This window comes from Pleurodeles waltl, chromosome 2_1 (genome assembly GCF_031143425.1).
Source record: "Pleurodeles waltl isolate 20211129_DDA chromosome 2_1, aPleWal1.hap1.20221129, whole genome shotgun sequence".
Lineage (NCBI taxonomy): Eukaryota > Metazoa > Chordata > Amphibia > Caudata > Salamandridae > Pleurodeles > Pleurodeles waltl.
Genome location: NC_090438.1, coordinates 125,623,699 through 125,637,075, shown reverse-complemented (window position 1 = coordinate 125,637,075; position 13,377 = coordinate 125,623,699). Strand labels below are relative to the sequence as shown.

Genomic DNA, 13,377 nt, shown 5'->3' with positions numbered 1-13,377 from the left:
CTGAGATGGTCGCGGAAAGTGTCATGTAAAGGAGGCGCCCGGGTCCGTCTACGACTGAGCAGGCGCTGGAGAGACAGTCTGTGTTGAACAGTCTGGTGGCAGGGCCAAGCGCCTAGATGTGCACAGTTGCCCGGGGGTTTCCGCTGGGGTCTGGGGTCGTTTGAGAGTGATGCTGTGGCGCTGGGGTGGGGTCCGGGCGGTGGGGTCGTTGGGTGCCGTGAGTCAAACTTGCGAGGTACAGACGACCCCTATCTTGAACCTACCTATTCTTGGACAATTGACTGTAGTCTTGTGTGAGTTGGATGTTCACCTGTTGTGTTTCATGGTTTTATGTTGTGGTGCTTCCTCTGGACACTCATTGCATGCGCTCCAGGTGGTTCCCCAGACAATTTTAGTCTTCTGCTAACACGAAGCATGCTGGGGTTGGGATTCTGATCTCTAGGGCCTTCCCTGTGGAGGTGGTTGCTAAGGTACACAAGGTGAAGGGCAGGTTCCTGGCCATTAGACTTTGTATAGAGTCATTTCACTTCACAATTGCTACTTTGTATGCCCCCAATGAGCGGCAGGAAGCATTTATGAGATGGGCAATATCCCCCATGCTAGCTTCACCGGATAGGGCACTTTTGGTAGGGGGAGGGCTTCAATTTGGTTCTGGACAATGATATGGACGATCTGTTTTTTTCTTGGCCTCCTTGGAGTTTGGCTCCCGAGTTAGGGAATGTACGATCGAGCCTCGGGCCTTGTCGGATCATGCTCCGGTTAAGCTGGTGGTCCGTCTGGATGGTGGGCCTGGGCGAGTTCCCAGAAGGCATTTTAGGGATACTATATTGCAGTCTAAGTCAATGGAGGAGGCGTTGAGGCGGGCTATCCTTGACTACCTGAGTTATAATGATGACGGGCAGACTGGCTTGGGGGTGCTCTGGAAGGCGCTGAAGGCCGTTATCCGGGGGGAAGTGATGTCTATCTTGGCTAAGGAGAATAAAACTAGGAGAGAGCTCAGAGAGGTTTTGGAGCGGAAAGTATCAGCCCTAGAGCATGCTCATAAACATACGGGTGCCCCCAGGGCATGAAGAGAACTGGAGAGGGCGCGCCTTCAGCTGAGGCGGCTTGACTGGAATCGGGCAGAGTATGCGTGGCTCGGCTTAAACACAAATACTACGTAGGAGGGGATCTATGTGGGAAACTAGTTGCTCACAAGTTGAGGGCCCATCGATCGGCCAATGCTGTAAAGATGGTGCACTCCCCCTCTCGGGGGGAGGCCCGGACAGACCAGCAGATAGCAGAGGTGTTTTCCCGTTTTTATAGCAACTTATACGCTGCTGAGGCTGGGAGTGGGGTAGAACCGTCCTCCTATCTAGCATACTGTAACACTGTCCCACTGCATGAGCAAGACGCCGTTTCGCTTGGCCAGCCTATACGAATTGAGGAGGTAATTGTGGCGATTTCGCGCCTTTCTGCTGGGAAGGCGCTGGGCCCGGATGGTTTCACGGCGCTCTTCTATAAGACATTTTGCACTGAGCTGACCCCACTATTGGGTCGGCTCTTTAACTCCTTTTTATCATCCAGGACCCTAAAACCTAGCATGCTAGAAGTGACCATCACAGTCATCCATAACACGGGGAAGAACCCAGAGGAATGTAGCTCGTATCGGCCCATTTCGCTTTTAAATATTGATGCGAAGCTATTCACGAGTATCCAAGCGCAGCGTCTTAACCCCTTGATGCCGGGGCTCATTGACCCGGACCAGTCAGGCTTTATTCCCCACAGACAGTGTGGAGACAACACTAAGCGGCTCCTACATCTGGTAGACAAAACTAATAGGTCCCGTAGGGAGACACTCCTCCTTTCCATAGATGCGGAGAAAGCATTCAACCAGGTGCACTGGCCCTACCTTTTACGGGTGCTGGAGCGCTTTGGTTTCGGCCCGGCGTTCCGAACCTGGATTCAGTGTATTTATATTGCTCCGAGAGCAATGGTCCACGTAAACAGGGCCTCGTCTTCTCCTTTCCTGATAGGGAGAGGGACGAGGCAGGGGTGCCCGCTCTCCCCGTTACTATTTGCGCTTTAGATGGAGCCCTTCGCTCAGCGTTTCCGGAATGATGCCCAGATCTCTGGCGTTCGATTCGGAAGAGACCATCATCTTCTTAGTCTTTACGCCGATGACATGATCCTTACATTAGTGGACCCTATGGCATCCTTGCCGGCACTTATGCAGGCCATTAACGAGTTTGGACGGGTTTCGGGGTTCAAAGCCGGGTTTCGGGGTTCAAAGTTAATATGCAGAAATCCCAAGTCTTAGGCCTGTCAATTACACCGGAGCATGAGCAGGCCCTGCGGGCTCGATACCCCTTTATATGGTCATCGTCCCACATGCCTTATTTGGAATTTCCCTGGCCGCATCAGTGGCTAGAACCTGTAGCATGAACTATGCTTCCCTGTCTAGAGAGATATTGAATGATTTGGAGAAGTGGGGTAAGCATGGCCTCTCCTGGTTTGGGAGGGTATCTGCTATCAAGATGACCGTTTTGCCTTGCGTACTTTACGTCTTTCAGACACTCCCCTTGACTCCCCCGCTGCGTACTATTGGGACGCTTCAGTCAGCGATACTGAAATTCATATGGGGGGGTAAGCCGGCCCGGCTGCAGCGGGATGTGCTGTACCGCCCTAAAGTTGCAGGTGGCCTGGCGGTCCCTTGTTTACTGAGGTATTTCCAGGCGGTTCAACTTCGCTTTCTTTTGGAGTGGAGTCGGCTGCTCACAGAAAAGCATTGGTGTTTCATGGATCAGGCGGTACCGGGGCCCCACATCTGGAGGGAGCCATGGCTCCGGCGCAGATATAGAGCGCCGGGACTTTACTCTTCGCCGGTTACAGGAGTGACGCTCAGGGCATGGGATGCAGTGGTGGTGAAGAAGGGTTTGACGTCCTTTCCCTCCCCGGTGTCCCCGATTTGCGGGAATCCTTACTTTGCTCCGGGGTTGCAGGTGGAGTGTTTTAGGCGCTGGCTTGAAGGGGGCTGCAAAAGGGTAGGCTGTCTATTCGATGAGAATGGGGTTATGGACTTTGATCAGTTCAGGGAGGCCTATGGACTAGCGGAAGCAGATAGGATGATGTATTACCAAGTGCGACATTGGGCTCTGCGACCGGAGATTAGGCCATTGGTATCCAGGCCATTGACCCCGTTCGAGAAATGGCTTATGGGAAAGAAAGATGACAAAAGGATAATCTCGGAGTTGTACAGACTCCTTCAGGCTGAGAGGCATCCCACTAAAACCAAGGGTCAGAGATGATGGGAGGCTGAGCTGGGGAGGGAGCTAACAGAAGAGGAGTGGGAGAGTGTTTTCTTTAGATCGCATCACACAGCATACCATGCGTCGGGTCGGAGACGGCCTACAAGTTGGCTACGTATTGGTATTACACCCCGGCTAGGGTGCACACCTGGGACACTGCCAAATCTGATCTCTGCTGGAGGGGTTGTGGCAGCACGGGCACACTTATTCACCTTCTATGGCACTGTCCCAAGTTACATTTTTTTGGGAAAGGGGTTCTAGACGACTTGCACAGGGTGTTTCTGACAAGAATTCCTAGGTTTCCCTCATATGTTAAATTAGGCTTACCTAACCCCCTCACCTTTCCTCTCCACTCTCGTAGGGGACGACAGATGGCGTAGGCCCTTAATGCAGCGATACAGGTCAAACTGGCTCTTTGGGGTACGGATAGGATCCCGACTTATGCCTCCTGGCTCCATAGGCTTTGGTTCATTTTGGCAATGGAGAAACTGTCTTTAGTAGCAGCACGGAGGGTGGATGAGATGAGGGACATCTGGAAACCGTTCATACAGATCCTGTCTACGGAATTTAATGAGCTGACTTGCCCTGTTTACCTGAGGGTGTTGAGGATGCTTGAGGATGCCGGATGACTGGGGTCAGAAGTGGGTGGTGGGGGGGGCTGCGCGCTGAGTGGTTCAAGAGATCCGGCAGTGGGAGGGGGTAGAATTTGAGGTACTGTTGGGCTTGGCGAGGGGAAGCACAGTTATGTTATTGTTTTATGTTGAATGTATTACAATTTCTTTCCGAGCTGGGCATTCTTTGTATAGATCAGGAACCTTTCAATTGGAGTGGGTGCGAGGTCCTTTGAGAATGGGGCTTCGAAACATAGAACTGAGTCTTACTATGTCAGTGAGCTCTTTCTCTCATTGCTTATGTATTGCTAGTGAATTCTCCTCCATAGTTGTTTTGCCGCTCAGCTTAAGTGCAGGCATTGGGCTGTGTTTTTGAATATATATGTTATATACCAATAAACAGATTTGATCCATAATGTAGGATTACCCACAGATAGCAGTTTATGAATAGGTCACTGACATTTCAAGCTGACACTCGCTATCAGTTTGCGAAGTTCTAGTGTAATTATTAATGTCTTCTCCTTGTTTTTAGACCCTTAAGAAAAATGTCTGTCTAGAAACTACAAGACTGGGTTGGACATCAAACCTAAACTGTGTTTATTCCAGCTTCTTTATTTCTTTCATCACCATCATTAAAGACCAAACCTGGAAGATGTTTGAAAACTGAACTTCCTTCTAAACCCAAAGAGTGTAAAAGCAGAAATGTTTTCTTTCAGGTCTATATCTGGATGCACCGATTGCTCCCACATAAGCTTTAAAGGCCAGCAGCTTCTTAGAAAGGCGCTGGAGAATCACTGTTTGCATGGCTGAAATAATTCCCAACACAAGAAAATATACTACAAGAAAACGTTTGATGTCTCTGAGAGGAACAGCAAGACACCCTAATAAAACAAAATTGACAAGAACAGCGAGGCACCATAACAAAGCTAAATTGAACACTCACACTAACCAAATGTCTAAAAAAAAAAAAAAAAATACACAAAACATAGACAGGAATCACGTTTTTTCGGAAGAAACCACAGACTGTGGGTGTCACTGGACTGTCTAGTCACAGTATCTTTGAGTAATTTTTCCTCAACTCTTTAAGGTTAACTTTCCTGCAAACTGGAAAGGTATGTGCATCACCGTACTATTAAATACCATTGGCAGTACTCCAGTGTAGACCACAGGAATCACAAACCCACAATATGACCGTGAACATTTGAACAAGCATTGGTCGGGGATCTTTAGACAATTTTGGACTTAAATTTAAGGTGTTTTGGTGGCAACCCCTTTTCACTGAAGCACCATTTCGAATGCTGGTACTTTAAGAGACATGTTTGATTGGATAGTTTTTGCTTGCTGTTTTGTGCATACAGTTTAACACCAAGCCACCACATATCTCTGGATCACTGTTGGATAGTACTTAAGAATATCTGACGAAGTCAAATAACCAATGCCAATAGTCATCAGATTTCAGGAAGGTAGGCAAAACAATACAGTCTAAGAAATCACCTCTCTTTGTTGTGCAGGAAGATTTCTGTGTGTTCTTTTAACCAAGGCAGCGCTCTGAAAAGTAGGAGCTTGAGTCCTGTCATGTGGACGAGTCACTCTGCTGCTGGACCGCAACGCGTTAGAGGGCTAAATTCCATGACACTTGAGTTATTTTCCTATTTTTAGGAAGATGGCACGTACACACTGCGTTGATGAAACACACACACCAGAACGGAGTCACTCCTGTGGGCTTGAAGAGTTCCACACATGCAATGCTGGGGATTCGATGTGTTCACACACCCAATAGGCTGAGGAGCACAGATAGGCCTGATGCATTTCAACACAGTAGATAGTCCTTGCTCCAAGCACTCACAGTGGTCAGGACGATCTTTCCGAGGAATGGCAATCAACAGGTGCAGCAGCAGACACATCATGAATGTGGACGAAATTTCAACGTTGAGGTCGCAGAGTGAGACTAGGGGCCTGATTTAGAGCAAGCATGAGGGATATCCTGTCTGCTGTATCACGATCCCTATAGGCTATAAAGGGATCGTAATACAGTAGACGGGATATCCGTTACACTTGTGATGGAGTAACCCCCTTCCCCAAACTCTAAATCATATATTCTTAAAAAAAGGGGGGTGGCATCCAATAACCCAAGGACCTGGGTAGAATATAAATGAAAAGTACATTTGGCCCAAATGGGGAAAGTGTAGCCCTTGACTTCCACGGCAATAGTTTCTTAAAGAACCCTATTTACATTTGGGGATTATTTATACATTTAATGCATTCTATTTTATTGCAGAAAGTTAATCAAGTAATATCAAATATTGTATAAAGGTGCTCCTAGATGGTGACGGTGCAGTGCAAAGTGATAAGGTGAATAAAGAGTGCACTGGTACTATATACAATACTATATACATGTGACTAAAGGGTTAGCATGGCGTTATTAGAGGCACTTGTTTCTCGAGTGTCACAATTCACATACAAATTGAAAACAGTCCACATTTGAAAAAAAATCGACCTTTTTGTTGACCCTACACCGCTCTGGGTTATATTTGTAATCGCATGAGAATAGTGATTTTTTTAAATATCAATCATTGTACAATGGGGCTGACTTTGATTACACAAAGCAAAGCACTCTATTTGGAAATGCAGTGACAAAGGACGTCACTACGTCACTGGTTTAAACATTGCTTACATGCCGTCTGCAGACGCACTGGACATCATGAACAAACATTGTCTTTGAAAATTTAGATTTGGTGCCTGCTATTCTGCATTAAACACTTTTGGGATGTGGGCTTCCCTTGTGTTGTGTTTAATTTTTCACACTTGCTGGACCTTGTGATTTGTGATGTAAGGCCCACAAAAGCAATGTATGAATTTCTCTTGCAAGTTTGTCTAAATCCATGGTGTTTTATAAACCATACTGTATGAATACATATGAGCTGTTGATGCACTATCAACTTTCATCAAAGCATTGCATTAAATGAGGGACGATGTACTAAATGTTTTTGCAATCGTAAACAGTACAAATTGCTGCTTGCAACAGCAAAAACATTTTTCACACTGTAGTTGACCTGTTTTAAGGGTTGGTGATTTTTTTTACTGAATCCTAAGCTAGATCTGCAACTCCATTTAGAATAATTATTTGGACAGGGTGTTATGGTGCATCCTTTTCAGATAGCTATTCAGTATGAAATGTATCAGTCTGAAAATATTGAAAAATTACTGACTTTCAAGCTGGGGTAGTAACTCATTTGCACAAGGGAAGCGTTTCCAGTTTGTGAATGTATCAACATGTTTGTTGAGAAGTATGTAGTGGACCAAGTGATTACTGTTAACTCTCAAACTTTTCAAGAAAGTAAACTTATTTTTTTTAAACAAAGCCCTGGTCCCTTAAGGAAAGTGGGCTGCTTAAAAAAATATTTTACTTAAAGGAGATCACAAGCAGCAAACAGTCCACCATCCCTGTGAAGGCCACCAATCAGAGTGAGTTGCGATTGGCGTTCTACCCTATGAATACTACCGAGGTAGGTCAGATTGCACCCACTTCAACTTCTTATTATATAAATTGATTCATTCATACATAGATAAGTTCACAAAATGATTTAGAGGTCGCACAATGCAGGTACTCAAATTGTGACTGCTTTTTGCATCCATATCGTTAGTACATCAGGTCCAGAATGAATCTACGGAATAAAACAATGAACAAAACATGCATATGAATAAATTAAAGCAATGGGGGTTTCTAAAACCAAGAAAAACAAAAGCATGTAAGAGTTCTGCTGCTTCGTCGGCTGAATGCCATGTTGTTAGTGCACTACTTTTCTGTGCCAGGACAATCAATGGCTTTTCATTTTATGTGCCAAAGACCCGCGACAATAATCGGATCCGGATATTAGGCGGCTCAGTGACGTGCTTGCTCACCCAGGGTTCTGGAGGCGGTATTGCACAGCATGATCAAGCAGGTTTTCATGAGAATGAAGATGATAGGAACAGTTATGATGACTTCACTGCTGTGAGGCTCAACAACGTCAGCAAGGTGAAAACACTCGCCTACCACATGCAGTATAAGGAGTGAACCACTTGCTTCCTCATTCTGCAGTGGGTATACCGTGGTTGAGGTAGAGCCACTCACTGCTTAAAATATATAACACTAAATACCTCTGCAAAACCGAGGACAGTGCTATATGTATGCCATATATGTGCATACATATACACATGTAATTGCTTGTTTATACGCTCCCACTGTAAATACATTGCCGGCTTTTTTGTTTTTAAAAGGTGCATTGTGCAACTCTCCGAACCCAGTTGGCTAAAGTGCAGACTGTGTGAGTCAATAAATAAATAAATAAAACACTGCATAGCAGTGCTAGCTCACCGAAGACTCCGTGCAGGTAGGGGCAGAAGTTAAAACTCACACTGAAGTACGGCTCTCGCGAGACTTGACCAGCTCAAGAAAATTCTTTAGTCATACGTTTAACTGCTCGTCATAGTGAAGAATGTTCGAGTGAATTGTCCTGACTCGGGGATTAGGTTAGTTTCCATAATCCAGTATGCACACTTATATAACTCGACTAGTCAATGTTATGCAACTAGTCAAGGTCGGTGTTGAGGCCCTCATTACAACTAAAAAATGTCCTATTCTGACTGACTTTTTAACTTTCATATGAGGCATGACGTGGAATCGGCAGTTAACACACAGAATTCTGCATGCTTTGCCTTTTTACAGGCCTTTTGCCCCATAAATTTCGAGAGGTTTGACTGTGTTTGTGTTATAATTATCACACAATTTACTATTCAGATCCTTGTGTAAATGCATGTTTGCAGAGGGATGATAATTTAGCCCCGCCCCTGCAATCAGGGCATTAGTCGAATGTTAGATCTCCTGGCAGGTAAACATCTGTCTTTGTTTTTTGGTTTCTGTAGGAAACTCTTATACAAATAAAACATATCTAGTAGCTGCACCCGCGGTGATATCCCTGACTTACAATAAGTGCAGTTGTTGAATACAGTGACATCACTCGTGCAGCTGAATTTCATATTTTTTTGCCTGAAAATTCCTGACTAGGTCACACATAAGACCGGAACAAGACATTACTCACAGAAAAAGCTTTGTGAATCAGATCACCTTGAATGGACCTCGACGCATCGGTCTTTAAAGAAAGGAAAACCTGACCCAACCCACAGTGGTTTAAACCTATTGCCTACAGTTTATACCTAGGCCCATGCAGCACATGTGGCACCAGCCAAACTGTGGCACCAGCTGAAACAGAGCAAATATATAAGTCCTTGCTCATAAACGTTTTGGATAAAGAGAAAGAAAATGAATCAAGGACAGAAACGGGCAGCAATTGCGTCAGTAGCAGCCCAAACACCCACAAACCAATAATGCCTTTCAGGAAGGGTGTCTGCAAGTATAAGTGTGATGTTGCTATTGACAAAAAAAATGCCACTTTTGGCTAGTGACGTCATATATTGTGGTAGTAATTGGTTAGACTTCGGAGGGAGCTTAGTGAGACTCAGATCAGTGAGATAAACTGATGTTCGACTGCCACAGATGATGACTTTCAAGTCACCAATTTAACTACTGGATCACATGGCGTCTCTATGCATTGACATTGTTGGACTTGGGCCTCTCTGTAGGGTCGTCCCCAAAGTTTTTGCCTTCACGTCTCTTATTTTTACTGAATTTATTTTTGTTGGCCTTAGGACTCTGTGCAAATTACTACTACTAACCAGTGCTAACGTGGTTGTGTTCTCTTCTTAAAACATGGTAAAATTGGCTTATGCCCAATTGACATATTTAATTTAATTATAAGTCTCTCGTAAAGTGGTACTGCGTGTGCTCAGGGACTGTAAATTAAATGCTACTAGTGGAACTGCAACACTGAATGTGCCACCCACTTAAGGAGACCTTTAAACAAGTCTCAGGCTTGTCATTTCAGAGCCTGTGTGTGCAGCTTCAAACTGCCATTTCGCCGTGACAAAATAAACCTTTCGCCAGGCCAAACTTTCCTTTTTAATACATATAAGTCACACCAGGGTAGGCCCTGAACAGCCCACAAGGCAGAGTGCAATGTATTTGAAAAGTGGGACATGGACTTTTAAGTTTTGCACGTCCTGGTAGTGAAAAAATCTTACATTAGTTTTTCTCTGATACAAGGCCTATCGCTACCATAGTACAACATTGGAGTTGGTTTATTATATTTTAAAATTGTGATTTCCAAATGGAAATAGAAAACTGGTTCATGTTTCGTGTCTCTGGAGTACTAATTTAAACTTATGGTGAAGACAGAGTTTAAATTGCAATCCTGAAAATGCCACTTTTAGAAAGTTGGCATTTTCTTGCCTTAGCCATTTAATGCTTGGTGTAGCCTGTTTTGCATCACAAGAGTAGGTATATCTGAAAGACTTTGTGAATTCCTCACAGACAGTCACACAATAGTGGGATTAGGTGTGCCTGAATGGCCATCTGCTGGCAGGATGGAGGCAAAGCTTAACACAGCCTCACTTACAACTGAATATCCTGTGCCATGCCTTCACACAAAGGGCCTACTGACGCTAGAGTGTCACTTCAGCCAGCTTAGAGCCAGGGCAGGAGAGGGAGGAAATTCCTTGAACTACAAAGCCACTGTCTAGAAGTTGCTCCTATCTTCCAGTACCAGGGCACCAGGGTATAAAGGTAGGACCAGCTCTTCAGTACACTTCTGGACCTGTGGATACTCTGCCAGGAAGGACTGCTGTGCTGCTACAAGGACTGCCACTCTGCTGGACTGCTGTTCTGAAAGAACTGCTGCACTGCTGAGGAAGAAGAACCCTGCCCTGCTGTGCCTGGGGAAGAACTGGACCTGCAACTTCATCTTGAACTCAGGAACCTAGAGCGACTCAAAGGGCTAGTTTACTATTCACCTGATCTGAGCCCTAGGCACATAAAAAGCTCCCCAACCAGTTCCTAGATCCAGCTGCAGTGACTTCCTGACCTGCCTCTCAGGCCCTGGATGCTTGGTGTTGGCTCACTAGCTCTTTAAATCAAGCTTTTGGGCTCTTTGTGACTGTGAACAGACCCATTTGCACCAGGACTGCACTGCTCACACCAAAATTCATGGTGAGCCGCCGCCAGCCCGTCTCTTCGCACACAAGCATCAATCACCCTCGAATGACCGCCACCATGAAGTACAGCCCACCAGTCCCTGATGCCCAGCCTGCTCTTCAAGCAACGCCGAACACCACCCGCAATACTCTCCTTGCTCCCTGCGACCTTCTCCAAGGTGAACAGGACTCTTGGCACAAAACTTGAGAAGGTAAGATTTCAACTGGACTAATCTGGGACTGTATCCGAGCCACTCTCTATCACAGTCAGCCTGAACTTTTGACGTTGACCCAGTCCAGCGTGGTCAGATAGCTGTGTTGGCACTTTATTCTTTGAGGTGCCACATCTCACTTTATACTTTAAAAAATCATAACTCCGGTTCTACTAATTGGATTTTTGTCATTTTGGTCTTGTGATATTTACTAAATTTTGCTCCATTTTTCTAACCTGGTGTGTTTTCACTGTTTTATTGTTTAAAGCGTTGCATGAATACTTTACACATTGCCTCTAAGCTAAGGCTGACTGTTTTGTCCCAAGCTACCGGGGGGGTGAGCGTAAATTAATTTGGGGTTTGCTTGTGCCTTACTCTGACTAAGATTGTTTGACCAGGGCTCACACCCCAGTCAACCAACAACTCAATTTCTAACAAAAGTACGTTGTGCAATTTAAAGTGGCTCTTCTGTCTCCCAATGTGCAATTAAAAATGGCTCTATTTTTGTCATACATTGTTACATTATTAAGTTATTCTTCCAAGAATTAAACCATATGAGAAAGTTTTATCCAAACTTTACTGATGAATATTTACTGATTCAGCTAGTCCCCTGTCCAAACTGGCACTTTAACCTTGAAGGAACATGCTAAAAACTCCCTTCCCTACTTTATATAGCATCATCATTTATCATCGTTTTAGTTTTCTTTTCAGTTCAAATTGGCACAGCAAAAAATAATCCATATTTGTTGATTCGAGACTCGCAAGACAATACATTCTTGGGTGGGACCTTTGCTTTACATACCAGACAGACCATGTGCCTTGCAAAGCTCGCTTATTAAAACTTCTCGTGCCCCTAATATCACCTCAAGTACGCCAAAAGTCTACTTTTCATGTCTCATAATGAGGAATGTTAAATACGACCATCATACTAAACCGGCCCAGAATGCCAGGGGCAGCCCTGTTATCCTATGAGATTTCCGAAAAATCAGAAATATGCTCTGAACGAAGGCGTAAACCTAGGAAAGCACATTTCTTTTTATACACGTTTTCTTTAATCAAGTCAGAATTAATTTTTGCTTGCAGCAAAGCAACCCAAAATTTCGAATTTTTAAACGTGTAAAATGTATGAGGAATGTTCATGAAGGGGGGTCTCATGACACAACTACAGACTACATTATTTCACTTGCGGTACTTACTCCAAACATTTGGAGGACAAATCAATGTCAAATATAGGACGTTTACTCCACTGCACCATGTCCTTTTAGCTGAACCATCTCAAAACGTGAATTGTTTTTTATCCACAGGACGAAATATTCCCACCATAACTGTGACTGTGAAAATTTATTAGTTTTGTACTCCTTTATATTCAAGCAGATCTGCCTCAAAATTTGCAATTTTATTTTGTTATATTTTGATACCACCAACATCTTTAAATCAATAACAAAGGTGTGGGTTGTTGGGAAGTCTATCTAGAAACATTTCCATTCTCCCTACTGAAATGTACTGCTAAACCAAAATATATGATAAAAGAACATATGCATTACTCAACAATGATAAACCATAGTAATACCAACATACAATAATACGTATACATGTATACATATACATATATATTTATATATATATACTCTGTATATACACACACACATATATTTATCATTTTTCCGAAAATTATACATTACTTACCACCTTAAATTCCAAGTACTTGGTACAGCTCCTTTGTCTATCATCAGAAACCCAACCATTTTAGTATATTGATATAGGTTTTTTCAGCTTGCGCAGGAGGGCGACCCATGATAGTGAGGCCGCATTAAATGCAATAAAAGGGCCCAAAACGTAGCACTCTTGCACTTTTCATAAACTGGAACCGGCCTCTTGGTACTCTGTCCGCAAGAAGATGGAAATAATCCTCATGTGTCCTTGCACTGCAGATTCCCTGTTCAGCAAGATGTCCCAGGCCGGATTAGGATTTGCAGAGAAGTGAGGTGGTAAATCTCTTAAATTGATCGCCCGCCCACAGCATCAGTGTCAGCCAATGACCTATTTATGACCTGAGCTTTAAACCGAGAAGGAGGCTTGCACTTTCATCTTCACAACATTCTGACGTGCCTAGCTGAATCTGCAAAATTACTTTTTTTTTCCTTATATGTATAATTTGGGGCTGTTCCCTGACTCCATACTTTTGGTTTCTCTTCTTTT

At 44.3% G+C, this 13,377-nt stretch overlaps 1 protein-coding gene across 1 annotated transcript in view; it reads right to left on the bottom strand.

Annotated features, from left to right (window-relative positions):
• GUCY2F (guanylate cyclase 2F, retinal) overlaps window positions 1–13,075 on the bottom strand; it is a 428,460-nt gene extending 415,385 nt beyond the window's left edge. The window contains exon 1 of the mRNA XM_069211537.1: window positions 12,865–13,075. The gene's annotated coding sequence lies outside the window, so the exon portion shown is untranslated. The remainder of the gene's footprint in view (window positions 1–12,864) is intronic.
• Between the last annotated feature and the right edge of the window lie 302 nt (window positions 13,076–13,377).